Genomic DNA, 15,941 nt, shown 5'->3' on the forward strand with positions numbered 1-15,941 from the left:
AGGAGGAAGTGCAGTCCAGGCAGAAGGAATGGCTGGTGCAAAGGCCCTGGGGTGGGAACAAGTTTGGGTGTTTGATAAACAGAACAAAGGCCTGAGGCCGAAGCATAGTGAAAGAGGGAAGGGTAGTAGGAGGTGAGAGCAGAGAAGCACGGAGTGGGAGTAGGGAGCAGATGATACAGGACCTATAGGGCAGGTAAAATCTTTTTTTAAAAAAAGTACAGTGGGGAGATACCAGAGGGGATTTTAGGAGAGGGAATGACATGTTCTGGTTTGATTTTGAAGATATGCCTTTGGTTGTATGCAGAGAATGCACTGTAAGGACATAGGCTTGGAGGAGGCAACTGAAGTTTGCTGGTGAGTTGATAATGGCTAAGAGGCTGGAGATTGGACTCAATGAGATCCGTCTTTACAATAAGCCTCTCTTTTCACTCCAGCTACTTGGAGGGGTTTCTGTTTCTTGCAGCCACATATGCACTAATTATAACTCAGGTCTTCTGATGCCACATCTCATGTTTCCCCACTGTGCTGTGAGGTCTTCTGTAAAGTTAGCAAAGCCTTTTCTGTTAGTATGTCTTACTTTTCTTATTCCTTGTCTCTCCCCCCTTTTCTCCTCTCTGTGTAGCTAGAACTCATAATATTTCTCTTCTTGGGGCTCACTTTGGCCTGACCTCTGAGAAAACACCTCACAATCCCTCATTTTTCTCTTCTTTATTTAAAACTTACCTGTCCTAGGGCCTCCCTGGTGGCGCAGTGGTTGAGAGTCCGCCTGCCGATGCAGGGGACGCGGGTTCGTGCCCCGGTCAGGGAAGATCCCACACGCCGCGGAGTGGCTGGGCCTGTGAGCCATGGCCGCTGAGCCTGCACGTCCGGAGCCTGTGCTCCACAATGGGAGAGGCCACAACGGTGAGAGGTCCGCATACCGCAAAAAAAAAAAAAAAAAGCTTACCTGCCCCGTGTCCATTCAATCAAGTCTCTTGAGAAGGATAGGGTGATAAATGTAATCTCAATACTTTGGAAAGGAGTATTTTTCCAGATAACAGTGGCGTTTCTGTGGTGATTTTTACTGCCTTCAGACTGAACAGGCATTCTTTTTATTTATTTATATTTGGTTGTGCCCAGTCTTAGTTGCCGCAGGCAGGCTCCTTAGTTGTGGCATGTGAACTCTTAGTTGCAGCATGCATGTGGGATCTAGTTCCCTGACCAGGGATCGAACCTAGGCCCCCTGCATTGGGAGCGTGGAGTCTTAACCACTGCGCCACCAGGGAAGTCCCTGAATAGGCATTCTTTGAACTCTTACTATTTGCTGAGCTTTTTACTGGGTCCTTTCATGTGTTTCAATCCCCTTTGATCTTTATAAACATCTAGGAAGGTAGATACCCTTACTCCCATTTTACAGGTGAGGGTGGAGAGGCTCAGAATCTCCTCTCCTTTTCCCTGCAATGAATTATGGCAATATCAGAATGGGCCAAGGAGGAGAAATGATTTTGTGCTTTGATGCCCCTTAAGGCTGACTAGAGAATGACATATAAATTCTTATGAAAAGTACCCTCTGGAACTTATTTGGTTCCCCTGAAAAAACAGTAGGCATTTTCAAATGCAGCCAGACTCGTATCCCCTGTGGCTTTCTCTCTCTTTGTTTCCTGTGCTAGAAAGGGTTGGCGTGAAGTTCCTGTGTTTGCCGTCTGAATGAGCAGGAATGTCCCATGTGGCTGCAGCTTTAGAAGCATCAGCTCTGGGGCAGGAGATCTGCAGCTGACCTCCTCCACAACCATCACGCCCCATCTTTCCTCCAGTCCTCCTCTTCAGTGTGTTCCAGGTCCATGAGAGGGGCCCTGGGTGAATGGGTGGACTGAATTTCTGCTCAATTTCTTTGCAGTTTCCTGGGTGTGGTGATGATCGTGGAAGACTCAGTGAGCTATAGGCATCCAGCCCAGGGGAAAATCCTTTTATCCAGGAAATAAATGGCTAGCAAAAATTATGCCCTTTTTCATTCATTCATTCAGCTGTTTATTTAGTATTTATCCTGTTAGGTACATAAGACAGGTATAGTCCCCTGTCCTCAAGGAACTGCTATCTGGATGTAGCTAGCAACTCTGGCATTGATTTTCTGGGATGATGATCTAGTCTAGGTTCTTTATTTTCCAGGGTTGCTGTAATCATTAAACAATATCCTGCATGTAAAGAACTTAGCTAAGGTCTTAGGAAATTGCTGTTATCAACCTTCATAAATTCTGGGGGGATGATCAGGGATCAGAAAAGAGGAACTATCAGAGGGGTCTCCCTGGAGGAAGTGACCTTTGAGTCTCTAAGCTTGGCAAGAGCAGGGATGGTATTACTTTTGCATCCTTCTGTATCCCCAGCATCTGGCACATAAGTTGGTTCTCAGCATGTTTGTTGAGTGAATAAATGAATGCCTGGCCAGGACTTTGAAGGAGGGATATAATGTGCACGTAGAAGGACCTTTCTAGCATTTCTCTCTTCCCAGGGACCATATTTATTAATGGGGTCAAACCATATATACCATTTTGCAGGGTTTTTTAAAAAATAGGGAGATTACATCTTTTTAGGGTTATACCAAGACTATCAAGGTATGGGGCTGCTTCACCTCCCCTGGTATGGAATATGCCACATTTATTTAAATGACCCTCCTATTGTTGGACATTTAGGTTGTTTCCAATTTGTCACCATTATAAGCATTGCCGTGATGATAATCTCTGTACATTCATCTAATTATTTCTTTAGGTTAAATTTGTCAAGAGAGTCTCATGGGTCAAAATGGTAGGTGTATATAATTTTTAAGGTTTTGGACACATAGAGCTAGATCACCCTCCAGGAAGGCTGTGCCAACGTATGTTGCCACCTACCAATCAGCTAATCTGATCGCCAGTCTGCTTCCTGAGAGACGGCCTCTCACCATTTCCATAGCACTTTTCACTGCCTTGCCTGCTTGGCCAAATGGGATTGGTGGGGAGAGCTAGCCTCTTCCTTTTTCAAGCCCGCTGGATATCTGTCGTGTCTTGTTAGGATTACATAAATGTGATGTTGAGAAATCTCCTTGGAGGAGAGATGCTCCCCAGATGTTGAAGCAAGTACTGGAGTAGCGAGGGAGGAGAGCTTGGGACACTGAGAGGTTGGTCATGTGGCATGCCCCGCCCCCCGCCACCCATCCACTTCCCTGGGCTCCTGTGGAGGTAACCTTGTTCTGCCTCTCCCCAGCGCACACACAGAACAGAAATAAGTGTCCTCTCTGTAGTATGCCTCTCACGCCTCTTTTATAGTGCTTGTCACACACTATTTTGTAATTTGGGGGACTCTTTTCTATCTCTCTGGCTGGCCTGTAGGATGGAGGGGTAGAATCTTATTCATTTCAGTATCCCCAGCATCTGGCAGAAGGTAATGATAAAAACAATAAAATGAGGACAGTACTAATAATAGCAACAACTAATGTGTTGAGCACTTACTATGTGCCAGGCACTTTACAGACTGTACCAGACCCTTTGCATATTTTATCTCATTGAATGATTCCCATAAACCTATGCTGTAGGTATTATTATTATCCCCATACAGATGAGGATGCTAAGGCTCAGAGAGGTGAAGTGACTTGCCCAAGGTCACATAGCCAGTGAGTGGAAAAGGTGGGACTCAAGGCCAACTACCTCTCAGTCATTCTGCTAGGTGCTTGCTGAGTATCTAAGTCATTTCATGAGGAGCCAGCTTTCCCTTTGCTCCCTCCCTAATACTAGCTAATGACTGGGAGATGCCAAAAGATATCTGTTCCCAGCAGAAGTGAGGAATCTGGTTTATTTATTTCAAGGGAAAAGCCAGACTGGGGTTTTGAGAGGGTCTTCTTAGAGGTGTGCTTTGAAAGACCTAACGGGATATAGTTCTGCCTCTCCTGACCTCCCCACCTCCAGTCAGAGTGCCTGGGATCCCTCCATTATGGATTCATGTGTTTTTTTTAAGTCAGAGCTTAAAGCTTATGAAAGTATGGATTCTTCCAGCAAATGTCAGTCTCCTCCACCCTTCACGCCTTGGTGGGCGTCAGGACAGCTGAGCTTTTTTTCTCAAGCTGCTCTTCCTCACTCTACTCTTTTCTTTCCACTTGTCTAAATTCAACCAGCTCAAATCTCACTCCTCAGGCGAGTTTCCTGGCCTCTTCTAGCTTGTTCTGCTTTCTCCCTGTAGCCAGCAACTCTGGCATTGATCAACTTGGATGATGATCTAGCCCAGGTCCTCCTAAAATTGTTCAAAGCTAGCAGCATCTTGAAGATATGGGGCTCCTTGCAGAATCCCACAAACTGCTGGCATATCCCATTTATGATGACTAAACATGCAATTTCAGGTGGTCAGATGCCCCCTTCCTGAGATTACGGTAAGATAAAAGATACAAACATTAAACATTCTAAGAATAACTCACTTATTCAGCATCGACCAGGCATCACATTGGTTCTGGGCCCTGAGAACTTAGAGATACACAAGACTGAACTGTGTTCTTGGAATATTCAGTCTGATGGGAGAACCGATTACAATGTAGGCTGGATCCAGGGAGAAGGTTAGGCTATATTTCAGGAGCTCAGACGAGGGACAAACAAATGCTTAGTCTTTGATAAGTGTTAGTTATTTATTTGTTATAGACCAGGAGCAGATTCTGGAGGGGACTTGGGTGCGCAAAGATTCTGCACGCTTCCTTGATTTTCTTGGCCTTAGACCATGCTTCTGGATTTCCTGGAGTAACTGGGAAACCACACCCCTGAGAGATACAGTTGCTAAGGGGGTGTGTGTGTGGAGGGGAGGTTGGGTAAATCCAGCATACCTAGAGGACAGACTCAGGGCAGATAATGCTCTTCAGGTGCTGGGAATAAAAGAGAAAATCAAACTTATTTTTGCCTTACATTACAGCAACTTAAGTATACTTGAATAGAAGAAAACATTATGTCACTATTGGAAATACAATATTTTTTTCTAATGCACTTTAAAATAAATAAGTAACATTAAAACCTTAAAAAAAATGTGTCTATAGGCCACCTAACATCATGTTTTGTTTCTCAGCACAGCATGTGTCACCCTTTGGGAAACAGCTCTCTTCAGTAATAATCATCCTCACAGTAGTAACGATAATAAACAAAGATGATACACATAGGGCTTCCTATATGCCAGGAACTCTTCTAAGTGACTTACATACGTTAGCCAATTTGATCCTCATGACCACCACATGAGGAAGTACTGTTATAATCTCCGCCTTACTTATGGGGACACTGAGGCACAGAGGGGGTTAGTATGTGGTAGAGCCAGATTGGAACCTAGGTAACCTTACCATAAAACCTGGCTTTTTAACCATTTCATTATACTGTCTCTGCTGATGCTCCTTCCTCCAGCACCAGTGGTAGTTTGGGGCTGGATGCTTAACTACACTCCTTGAGGAAGAAAGCCTAGTTAAGCACCCAGCACACAGTAGGTGCTTAATAAATGGTAGCTGCTACTTGTTATTTAGAGGATACAACACTCATCCACACCCGTTAGCTCAATGAAACGTCCTAGCCACATTGGTAGGTAGGTGGGAAAGGTGTTGCAGTCCCACTTCACAGTTGATAAAACTGAGGTTCAGAACATGCAAGTGACATGCCCAAGGTCACACAGCTGGTGAGTGGGGGAGCCAAGGATCAAGCTCAGAGCACCAGAAGGCAAGTCCAAGTTTCTTTCCCCTAGAAGTACCTTGCCTGATAACACTGGATTGACTGATTAGTAAATAATCCTTGTTGACTTATCGTAAAAGCTTGTTTCGCCAAGTCCTGCAACATCTTCTCTGTAATTACCCTATTTTCTCCTAAGGGGGCTAATGGGCTTTCCCAAGACTTGCCCCTTTCCCGGTGAGATGGGATCTGTTGGGGCACAAAGGCCAACCTCAGGGACACAGCAGTTTGCTCTCTCCCCCTTTAGCTCATTCTCTTTCTTTTTCTTGCTCTCCTGTCTCTTTGCTCCATCTGCTTGTTTTGTCTTTAACTGATCCCCTGTGATGAGTTGTGCTCCTGGAAAGCTGCCCTGTGACATTTCTTCTCTTTTGTGTTCCTGATGATAACATTTCCCTGGAGGCTCTTAAAGAGAAGAAGGAAGTGAATAAAGCATGTTGTGCCCTGGCAGTGCCATCCAGCGACAGAGCTTGATGGTCAGGCTGAGGCTTTGAGTATGAATCTTTCCTCTTGTACGGTCTCTTTCTGTGTGCACACATGTGCAGGTGCATGTGCACATGCACACACATGCACATACATGTACACTGTATTGTTTAGAACAGGCAGTGTTATGATTAAAGCACTGGATCCTCTGGCCAAAAGGGAGCTCAGTCGTGATTCCTAAGGTTGATGTGCTATGGGCTTCTCTTTGTAGGGTCCTCTGGCAAGCTTGCTGTTGGTTTCCTATGGCTTCTGTAACAAATAACAACAAACTTAGGGGCTTGCAACAACACGGGTTTATTATCTTACAGTTTTGGAGGGCAGAAGTCCTAAAATCAAGGTGCTGGCAGGGCTGTGCTCCTTCTGGAGGCTCTAAGGGAGAATCTGTTTCCTTGCCTTTACTAGCTTTTAGAGGCTTCCCTCATTCCTTGGCTTGTGGCCTCTTCCTCCATCTTCAAGGCCAATAACATAGGTTCTCTCTCTCAATCCTACACTCCATTATCACTGCTCCTCTCTGACCCTCCTGCCTCCCTGTCCCCTTATAAGAATTTTTGTGATTACGTTGGGCCCACCCAGATAACTCAGGGTACTCTCTTTATCTCAAGATCCTTAACTTAATCATACCTGTAAAGTGCTGTTTGCCATGTAAGGTAACATGTTCACCACTTCTGAGGATGAGGTTGTGGACATCTTTGGGGGCCATTATTCTACCCCACTTGCCAAGTGAAATGGGAACATTCTTTCTTTCTGGGCAAATTCAACACCATTTCTTTGGGAGACAGTACAGCACGTGGGCCCTGAGATAAACTGTGCAGATTTGCACCCTGCTCTACCCTCTCTTCTTAGCTGTATTATGTTAGGCACATCACCTGGCCTCTTTGTGTCTAATTTCCTCATCTCTAAGATAGGCAAATAATGTAATACAACTTCATTTCACTGTTATAAGTCATGAATAGTGCTGGGGTGATAAAACATGTCACCTGCTGAATCATAAGCACCCAAAATAAATGGAAGAGGCAATTATAACTAGGGTGCCATATAGCATAATAGTTACAAACTTAGAGGACCTTCGTTCAAATCCCAGTGCCCCCACTTATGAGCTGATGGGCTAGTTGTTTTAGGCAACTGAGTCTCAGTTTTCTCATTTGTAAAATGGAAATAAAACGATTACCATCTTAACACATAGGATTCTTGTGAGGATGAAATAACAACGTGGTACACACAAGTCACCCAGAACATAGTAGGTAGTTTTGTTATAGTTATTACCACCATCGTCACTGCTTGTCTACTCTGGGGGTGATGGAGAGTCTTAATGGGCTGCCTCTGGCCTCAGCAGAGCAAGGACCGGACAGGGCAGCTTGCTGAATCCAAGGCACTGAGAAATCCCTTTGCAGTGCTCCATCCTTGAGAGGACCAGAGCCTGGTTGGGCTCAGCCCTGGGGTGTCTGGTTTCCAGGCATCTCCCTGCGGCAGAGCTGTCAGAGCTTACAGCAGCAGCTGGTTCTTTGAATGAAGAGTTCTCCAGAAGCTGTCAGAACAGAAGAGGGGTTTGGAGATGGTGAACAGGGAGGTAGGAAGGCTGGAGGCAAGATTCCCTGAGAAGGCAGAGCTAGTTCCTAGATGGCATGGTCACCAGGGAAGGTGCAGAGCTCTGGTTTCAACCATATTATTACTTTTTAATTTTGCTGCAAAGCTCTGTTCCAGTGAAGTCTTGGGCAGCTGCCCAGTATGCAAAACATGTAAAAGCACAACTGCTCAGGTTGAAACCAGGGGTGGGGGAGGGGGTAACTCAGGCCTCATTTACACTCCAACAGGGGCCTCTTGGGTGGGGGGTGCGGGTGTGTGTGGGGGGTGAGGGGGGCGGGCAGTCTGAGGAAAAAACTAGCAGGGTGGCAAAAACAGAGGCCTTGGAGTCAGACAGACCCAGGATTTGCATCCCTGCCTGTGCCACTCCTTGCCTGTGTGAGTTTCAGGGCTTTCCTTCACGTGTCTGAGTCTCAGTCTCAACAACTGAAAATGGGACAATAATAGCACCCATCTCGTAGTTATGAAGACTTGAAGTGGCAACTGTAAGATGCTAAATACAGGTGGTAGGTGTCTAGACATTTAGCAGGTTGTAGCTATTTTCATTCCCTAAAGGCGATCTGAATTCATGACAGACCCTCCCAGAACACGTGCCTAATGCCAGGGAAGCTGTGAGGTATGGGTAGAGATTCCTTGGGACTGGGAGCCAAAAGGCCTGGAACTAATCAGATTCTGATTCCACCACCAGCATCCTGTGTGGGCTTCTTGAATCACCCTTCAGATGTTTATTGAGGGCCTACCATATTACCTGACACTATGCTAGACACTGGAACACAGGACCTGGCATCTGAAAAGCCTGAGTTCTAGACTCAACTCTGCCACTTTCTAGCTCTTTGGCTATGGGCAAGTCACTGTCCCTCTCTGGTCCCCAGTTTCTCCACGTGTACAGTGAGGGCATTGAACCTATGTCAGAGGATCTTCCTAGAAAAGATTCAATGAAGTCCTGCCAAAAAATTGTAGAATGCATTTGAACTTGACTCTGAGAGAGACATTCTGAAGCATGGGCTTTGGAGTCATACAACCCTGGGTTTCAATCCTGTGTCTGCCACTTACTGTATAAACTTATGCAAGATAATTAATTTCTTGAGTCTCAGTTTCCTCATCTGTAAAGTGGAGATAATCATAGTTCCCTCAAAAGGTCATGGTGAGGATTCAAGGAGATGACACATGTAAAGTTCCTAGCAGAAGGGCTGCTGGTGTGTAGTTGATTCTCGATAAATGATAGCTGCCATCATCATCACTACCACCAGCATCGCCACCACCATCACCACAAGACCATCACCACCACCATCATCATGATCATCTATAAAGTGAAGCTCTAAATGGTCTCTAAGATCCTGACATTTTAAGTTCTACTTTTCAAGGTGGGGAGGGGGATTAAGTGACAAATGTGGTGGCTCACCCTGGGCCATCTAAGTGGGACCGTTTAGAGGAGGGTCCCCAGTAAAGAGGGTTCTTATTTACTTTGCAGAGAAGTTCTAAACAGATCTTGGCCTATTTGAGATTTCCTGCCCTTTCCTCACAATAAGCAGGAATAAGACCCTTGAGATCTGGAACATTGGAAGCCATGGGAATCAATTTCTCTTTGTATATTTCTCCTTTTAATGATTTTATTTTCTTGTCCATATAGTGGTTTCACTTCAGAAGATGAATCTGGGTCTTTTGGGGATAGGTCTTTGGCTATGGCTCAACTGTCTGATTTAGACCTTCTGTAATCTCCCAACTTCATCCCACTCAAACCATAAGCTGAAAGGTGAGGCTGGCACATACCATTCTGGATTGGCTGTCATTCCCTTTCTCCTTTTGTCAAGACATTTGAATCACAGGACAGGTTATGGATCATGGGATTATACCAACCCACAACTTGGGTGTTCTTATTGTTGCTTTTTAACCTCTTGCTTCCTATCTTGAGGAAAATCAGATAGTCATATGCTCATTTTGCAGATAAGACTTGGAGACGTTCAGTGACTTTTCCAAGGTTGTATGGAGGCTAGACTTGGTTCCAGAAACCTGTCAAGTGCTATTTCAACTAAGCCATTCTGCCCCATAGAAATTTCCATTCCCTAAGCCTCATCTTCCTGCTCTGAATTCTGAGGTATAGGTCAGAAATCTGCAGCAATGTGGGTGAAGACAGGTCAACTGGGCTGATTTGTGGGGTGGGGGGAGAAGCCACTTTGAGGCTCCCACACTGAGGGGGTCAAACTCTTTTCTGAGCAGAGATGAGCAGTGAAGGTCTGGGGGCGTGTGTGGGAAAGGGGCTGTGAAGTTACAGCTTCTTTGCACCGAGAGTGAGCGACAAGATTAGAACAAGTGTGTGGTAGGTAGGCTGTCACTGACTTCACTGTGTGATGTTGAGAAGTCCTGTCCCCCCCCCAACCTCCCCTGGACTCTCCCCCTTTTCTGCTCTTACCATCCAATAACTTGACTTCGAAGCCTAAGGGTTCGCTTCCCGCCCATCCCATCCGCCGCCGCGTTTTAGCGCTGTCCGCGGTGCTGATCGCCAATCTCCTGATTGCCGTTTCGACCAGCTAGGATCTCTGGTGCGCCCAATCTCTCCTCGCGGCCTCCTACCTCTCTTTCTCCAGGCACCTCACACTTAAATCACGGGTGGAAGGCAGGCTCGGTTCCCCTTGCGCCTGGAAGCTGCTGCCCCCTCCCTTGCTCACACCGGGTTTTGCAGCAGTGGCGGCAGCTGCCACTGATTCCGGCTCTGGGGAAGCGATTGATACGTCTACTGCCAGCAGCGCAGAGTCGTCTACGCGGACGACAGAGAGAAACAGGAAGAGAGAGAGAAAGAGAGGAGAGAGAGAGAGAGAGATTGATTCACAGAGCAAAAACCATCCATGTGGAGGGCAGTCTGAGGGAGCCACTGTGTACCTTCTTCACTGAGTGGTCTGAGTTTCCTCCTCTTCTGGCAGTGGTATTTCTTTTCATCATGGACCTGCATGATTTAGGGGTAGTTGTGTGTGTGTGTGTGTGTGTGTGTGTGTGCAGTTGCTTCGATTTTATTTTGGGAAGAGTAGGAGAGTCAAATGAACAATTATCTTTCAGGCATCTCCGCTGAGCTTTCAAACCAAGTCATCCGGAGTTAGCATTTTCCCACCCGGCAGGGAAGAGAGGAGTTGGCAAGAATTTGGCTCACCCATTCCCCCTGCAATCCTCTGGTGTCTTGGTAAGTGATATTCTTCTCAACTGTGCAAATGGGCTAGGGGTATTGGAATCCCAGTTGCGAGGAGATGTGTACATGAGCTTGTGGGATAGAGGGCTGGTGGGAGGGGAGGGATGTTGAGGAATGACCACGTTTGTTTGCCCACATTCTGCAGTGTTTGATCGCCTAAGCAACACCCCAAAGCCAAATGAGATTTCTGCTCACTGCCCAGGGTGAGGGTAAAATATGCTAATGTTTTAGGTAATGCGATCAAAATTGTGGCTTCTGCCCAATTTGTCTTCTCCCTTGCAGCAGAAGCTGTTGGAAGTAGCTGGCAGTTCTCTGAGTGAGTTAACCCTTTGTGGGGCTGGCCAGCCTGGCATGGGGGGGGGGATCACTGGGTGTTCTGATCTAGTGGGTGGGCACTTTGACTCTGGATGAGAAACGGTCACCTAAGGCTGAAGGGTTCACCCTTGCCTAGGGTAACTTAGGCATACCAAGCGAGTCTTGCATAGGACTGGGCTCAGAGAGTACCATCTTCCAGGGAGAGCTGAATAATTTAATTGTGGTGGTTTTTTCTTTTGCAAGCTTGGCTGTTATAAGCTTCCTGAAATGAGAGAACTGGGAGACATGAAAGGACCACATTTTGCTTGGAATGAGTGGTCAGGCAGGCCAGAGGGGAGCAGTCAGCTGTCTGCTGAGCAGACAATGTTTTATTTTCACAGGTGGTATAACCTGTAAGTGATTGTATCGAGGGTGCACCAGCCCAGAGGACTTTATCCTTGAGTCTGTCTCAGAGTAGGGAAAGAAGGGAACAATGTTTGTTCAGATTCTGGGGAAGGGCTTCAGGCTCCAGGCTCCAGGCTCTAGCTTCAGATCTGTTCCAGGGCAGACCATACCCTGCTCTGGTTTCTTTATTCTGATGGAATAAGCCTCACCAACCTGTTAGTGAGTGGGAAGGGGAGGTCCCTTGTAACTGAATCCAAAACTCACATTTAATTTTAAATGCCTTTGCTGCTAATCTGTGACCCATCAAAAGGGGATTTTCTTTGCTTCCTGCTTTGATTACATCTATCTTTCTGGAAATGAATGTCCTTATTTTTAGCATCTTCGCTATTATCTCATGGGCCACTTCAGTGTTCTGCACCCCCAAGGATTTCCTCTTTCAGTTCTTGGTCTTGGAGGTGGGAGGAATAAAATATCAGCCCCAGGGCTTCCCTGGTGGCACAGTGGTTGCGAGTCCGCTTGCCGATGCAGGGGACACGGGTTCGTGTCCCGGTCTGGGAAGATCCCACATGCCGTGGAGCGGCTGGGCCCGTGAGCCATGGCCGCTGAGCATGCGCGTCCGGAGCCTGTGCTCCGCAACGGGAGAGGCCACAACAGTGAGAGGCCCACGTACTTCAAAAAAAAAAAAAAAAAAAATCAGCCCCAGAGACTGGCAAGTGTAAGCAGAGTCCACTCAGTCATTTTCTCCAGCCCCAGAGCCAAGTGGGGACACCAAAATCCCAGGGCATATGACTGCTCAGGAAAGATATGTGAGGCAGAGGGGGAGGGATGCTTGGTGGTTAGTACCAAAGATTTGGTCCTCAAAATCCTAGGCTTTCCTTGTTGGGTGACCTTGAGGAGGAAGTTGCCTTCGTTTCCTCCCTGGGAAGCCTAAGTGTGAATGATGAATGTGGGGAAATTTGGTTCAAATAAGGAGCCACGGATCTGTCCATGGGTGATATTTAAAATATTGAACTTTCCATTAACTGGTCAGACTGGACCATGGCTGGGACCCTGGAGTGGGGGGATCTTAGGGGTCCCCTGCTGCGCTGAGTGTTAACTCTTTAATTGCTGGATTATGGGGAGGTTTAGGGGGACAGGGGAGCACCAAGGGAACCACAGGGGCCTCAGTGCAATATAACCATACAGTGCAGGGGTATTAATATATATATATAATACATTATAGAAGAATATTATATATTAGAATATGTAATATATATATCTAATATATAATATGTAGAATATATAGAGTATATAATATGTAGAATTTATATGTTTTTATATATCTGTATATAGATAAGTATAGTTGACTTACAGTGCTGTGTGGGTTTCAGGTGTACAACAAAGTGATTCAGTTATACATATATATTATAACAACTGGTTCAGCCATGCAGTGCATGCCAGCCCACCTGAGGTAGCTGGGACTGGGCTGCCCACACGTGGGTGTTTTTGAACATCTCCTTGCTGCCTCCCAGCCTTACTTCCTTGGGGGTGGTTAAGATCCAAGAGGCTGCCCTCCCTCCTCCCTCATCACATTTGAATTGGTGCATTATGGTGCACCAGGGAAAGGGAAACAGAGTCTTCTGGAAAGAGCCTTGGACTTGGTTCAGGAGACCTGGGTTCCAGCCCCAGCTCTGCCCCCGCTTTCTGGGCCTCAGTTTCTCCATCTTTGCAATGAGGTAGTTGGTCTATGTGACCCCAAGGCCCCTTCCAGCTCTGAGGTTCTATGACTATGTGATGAGTGGGCATGCGTGTGCACACACTCACGGTTCTAGGAATGGTTAGCACTGTGTTTGGGAATTTATCATATGTGTTGAGGAGGTTTTGTTTGGGTGAATCAGGATGGGGATCAGCCCTCTGAGAACTTTGCTAGTTCCTAGAATCCTATGCTCAGCTGGAGAGGGGTCTTCTCTGTTTATGGCTTCAGTTGCATAGACATCCAGGTTTGGCAGCACTTGCAGTCCTTATAGAGATTTATCCCAGGGAGACACCAAGGACCCCTTTGAGAACCTCCACTCTGAAAAGATGCATATACCCTGTAGCCCACCTGAGCACCTCAAGTTCGGAACGTCTGATCTCGTCTGACCCTTCACGGGCCCCAGAGAGGGAAAGCAACTTGCCCAAGACCACACAGTAAGTCATGCACAGCAACATAAAAGGCAAGGCATTATGCTTTCATTCCTGGCTCCAGCAGCCCCCACTCCCCCCACCCAGCCAGGGTGCAGGGGGAGGACTTTCAGCAGCTCCTCTCCATCCTGTGCTGGTAATCAGGAAGCATAACCATGGAGACAAATGTGGACATTTCCCTTCTCGCTGGTGGGAGGGAGGCAGCGGCCAGAGATTCTGCAGTCCAGAGCGGTGGCCTGGGAAGTCAGTCTCCCCAGCTTGCTCTGCCTTTTCTCTTTTCTTGCTGCCTGTACACATCCTGGCTGCCTGTCTAAGGCTGTGGGTCTGGTTAGGGTGGTTTATTTGTAGGCTGTGGTATTTACTTTTATTTAACCCTCTCTTTCTTTCTCTCTCTCTCTGTGGGTCATAGAGAGTTTGTGACTTTCTAACAAAAACCACCATGACATATGGACCTGTCTTCTGTTCTTTATCGCCTTCAAGAGGGGAGCTGATCATGAATGCAGACAAATCGGAGTTGATGTAAAGGCGATGAGAAGCGAACAGCATGGTTTATTTCTGTTAAGCACTGTGGCTGTAACCTGGGATAAAAATAAACCTGGGACCCAGTAGTGGTGGGCTGGAGCCGATGAGCTTAAATTATTCAGCTGCCACCCAGGATGGAGATCCTTGATGTGCTGGGAGAGTGAAGGAGGCACCACAGAAATAGCCCCCTCTCCTTCCTGTTCCCCACCGCTGTCTGCTTCATTAACAGCCTTTTTAGCCTCCAGGGGCTGCAGTGTGGGTCCCTGGGAGCAGCCAGACCTGAGTTTGAATCCTGGCTCCAATGCTTCCTTGCTGTGTGACTTCAGGCAAGACCCTAAACCTCTCTCAGCCTCATTTTCCTCGGGTGCAGTGTGGTGGTGAAGAGTGTGGGCTCTGGAAATAGATCTCTTGGGTTTAGATCCTGGTTCTAACACTTTCTAGTTATGTCGTATCATCGCTCTGGGCTTCAGTTTCTCCATCTTTAAAGTAAGGATAGTAAAGGAACTGTGAGAATTTTGAGTTAATGTTTGCAGTGTGCTTAGTACTGAGCCTGGCAAGGAGTAAGTGTCCAACAAATGTGAGTGATGGAGATGCTGTTGGTGATGGTAACAGTGAAATCACCCCGACCAAAGTAAGACTGGGCTAGGATAGAGGAAGGTGAATCCTTTGTGCCAGGCATACAGCTCGGACCCAGGAGAAAGAGGACGTGGCTTGGAGACAGTAGACTTCCAGTCCCACTTATTCCGTATGTGGTCTTTGTGCAGTTGCTGAGGGTCCCCAGACCTCATTTTATTCACCCATGAAATGGGCATAATGACCTCCTTTCTTTAAGCCTGTGAGGCCCTGAGGAAACAGGGTAGTTGTGAGTGTGGTGGGTAGGCCCTGGAGGAAGGAGTTCAGGAGGAGAAGCCCTCCTGACTACTCTGAGTCTTTCGTTCCTCCAAATCCTTGGGAGGCTTTTGCTGAATCATCTCAACTCACCAGCTCGGAGCCCGAGGATTTTTCCTAGGAGACCTGAGCTTTCCCTCCCTTCCCTGCTATGGTGCTTTCCCTGCCACGATGCTCCTGCATACGGCTCCTGAGATGCTACAAGGTGAGATCCTTGCAGGCCAAGGCTGTGCCGTCTTCCTTTTTGGAGTCAGATTTAGCACACAGCAAATGCTCAACAATGACTTGCATGAACGAATGAATGAATGAAACCTGGATTGACTAGTGAACTGGTCAGTTTGGGGAGGTGCCTTTGGCCTATGGTCCAGAGAGAGAGCTGCATACAGTAGGTGCTTAGTTACTGTTTGTTGATTATGATGAGTCATTGGTGAAGAGTTTAAAAGGGCTTGGCTTTCATCTCAGATCTGCTACAGGCAAAGGACTGGCCTCTCTCTCCTCCTGTCAAGAGTGTTAATTGACATTTATTCATGTGTCATACATTTATGGAGTACTTACAGTATGCCTGGTACCATGGCGGGCATTGGCAAAAAATAGTGACAAAGACATAATCCCTTTGGGACTTAGATAAAGTAAGCAGCTGCCTACAAAATGTGATCCTTTGGGGGACTGGTACAAAGAGGGCTTCCTTTGTCACCCTAAAGCACTCAGTTCACTGATAGGTGAAATTGCATCATTAAAGT

General features: G+C 46.8%; 1 protein-coding gene across 3 annotated transcripts in view; it reads left to right on the forward strand.

Moving 5' to 3' along the window:
* The window catches only part of RPH3A (rabphilin 3A), a 270,274-nt gene that overhangs the window by 162,837 nt on the left and 91,496 nt on the right, over window positions 1–15,941 (forward strand). The window contains exons 1-2 of one of the 3 annotated variants that reach the window (XM_029227227.1): window positions 10,577–10,671; window positions 10,803–10,923. The gene's annotated coding sequence lies outside the window, so the exon portion shown is untranslated. Of the gene's footprint in view, window positions 1–10,576; window positions 10,672–10,802; window positions 10,924–15,941 lie in introns of those variants that run through there. The other 2 variants (XM_029227221.1, XM_029227246.1) reach the window with 2 other exon arrangements.

This window comes from Monodon monoceros, unplaced genomic scaffold (assembly GCF_005190385.1).
Source record: "Monodon monoceros isolate NGI ecotype Baffin Bay Population unplaced genomic scaffold, NGI_Narwhal_1 Super_Scaffold_1, whole genome shotgun sequence".
NCBI lineage: Eukaryota > Metazoa > Chordata > Mammalia > Artiodactyla > Monodontidae > Monodon > Monodon monoceros.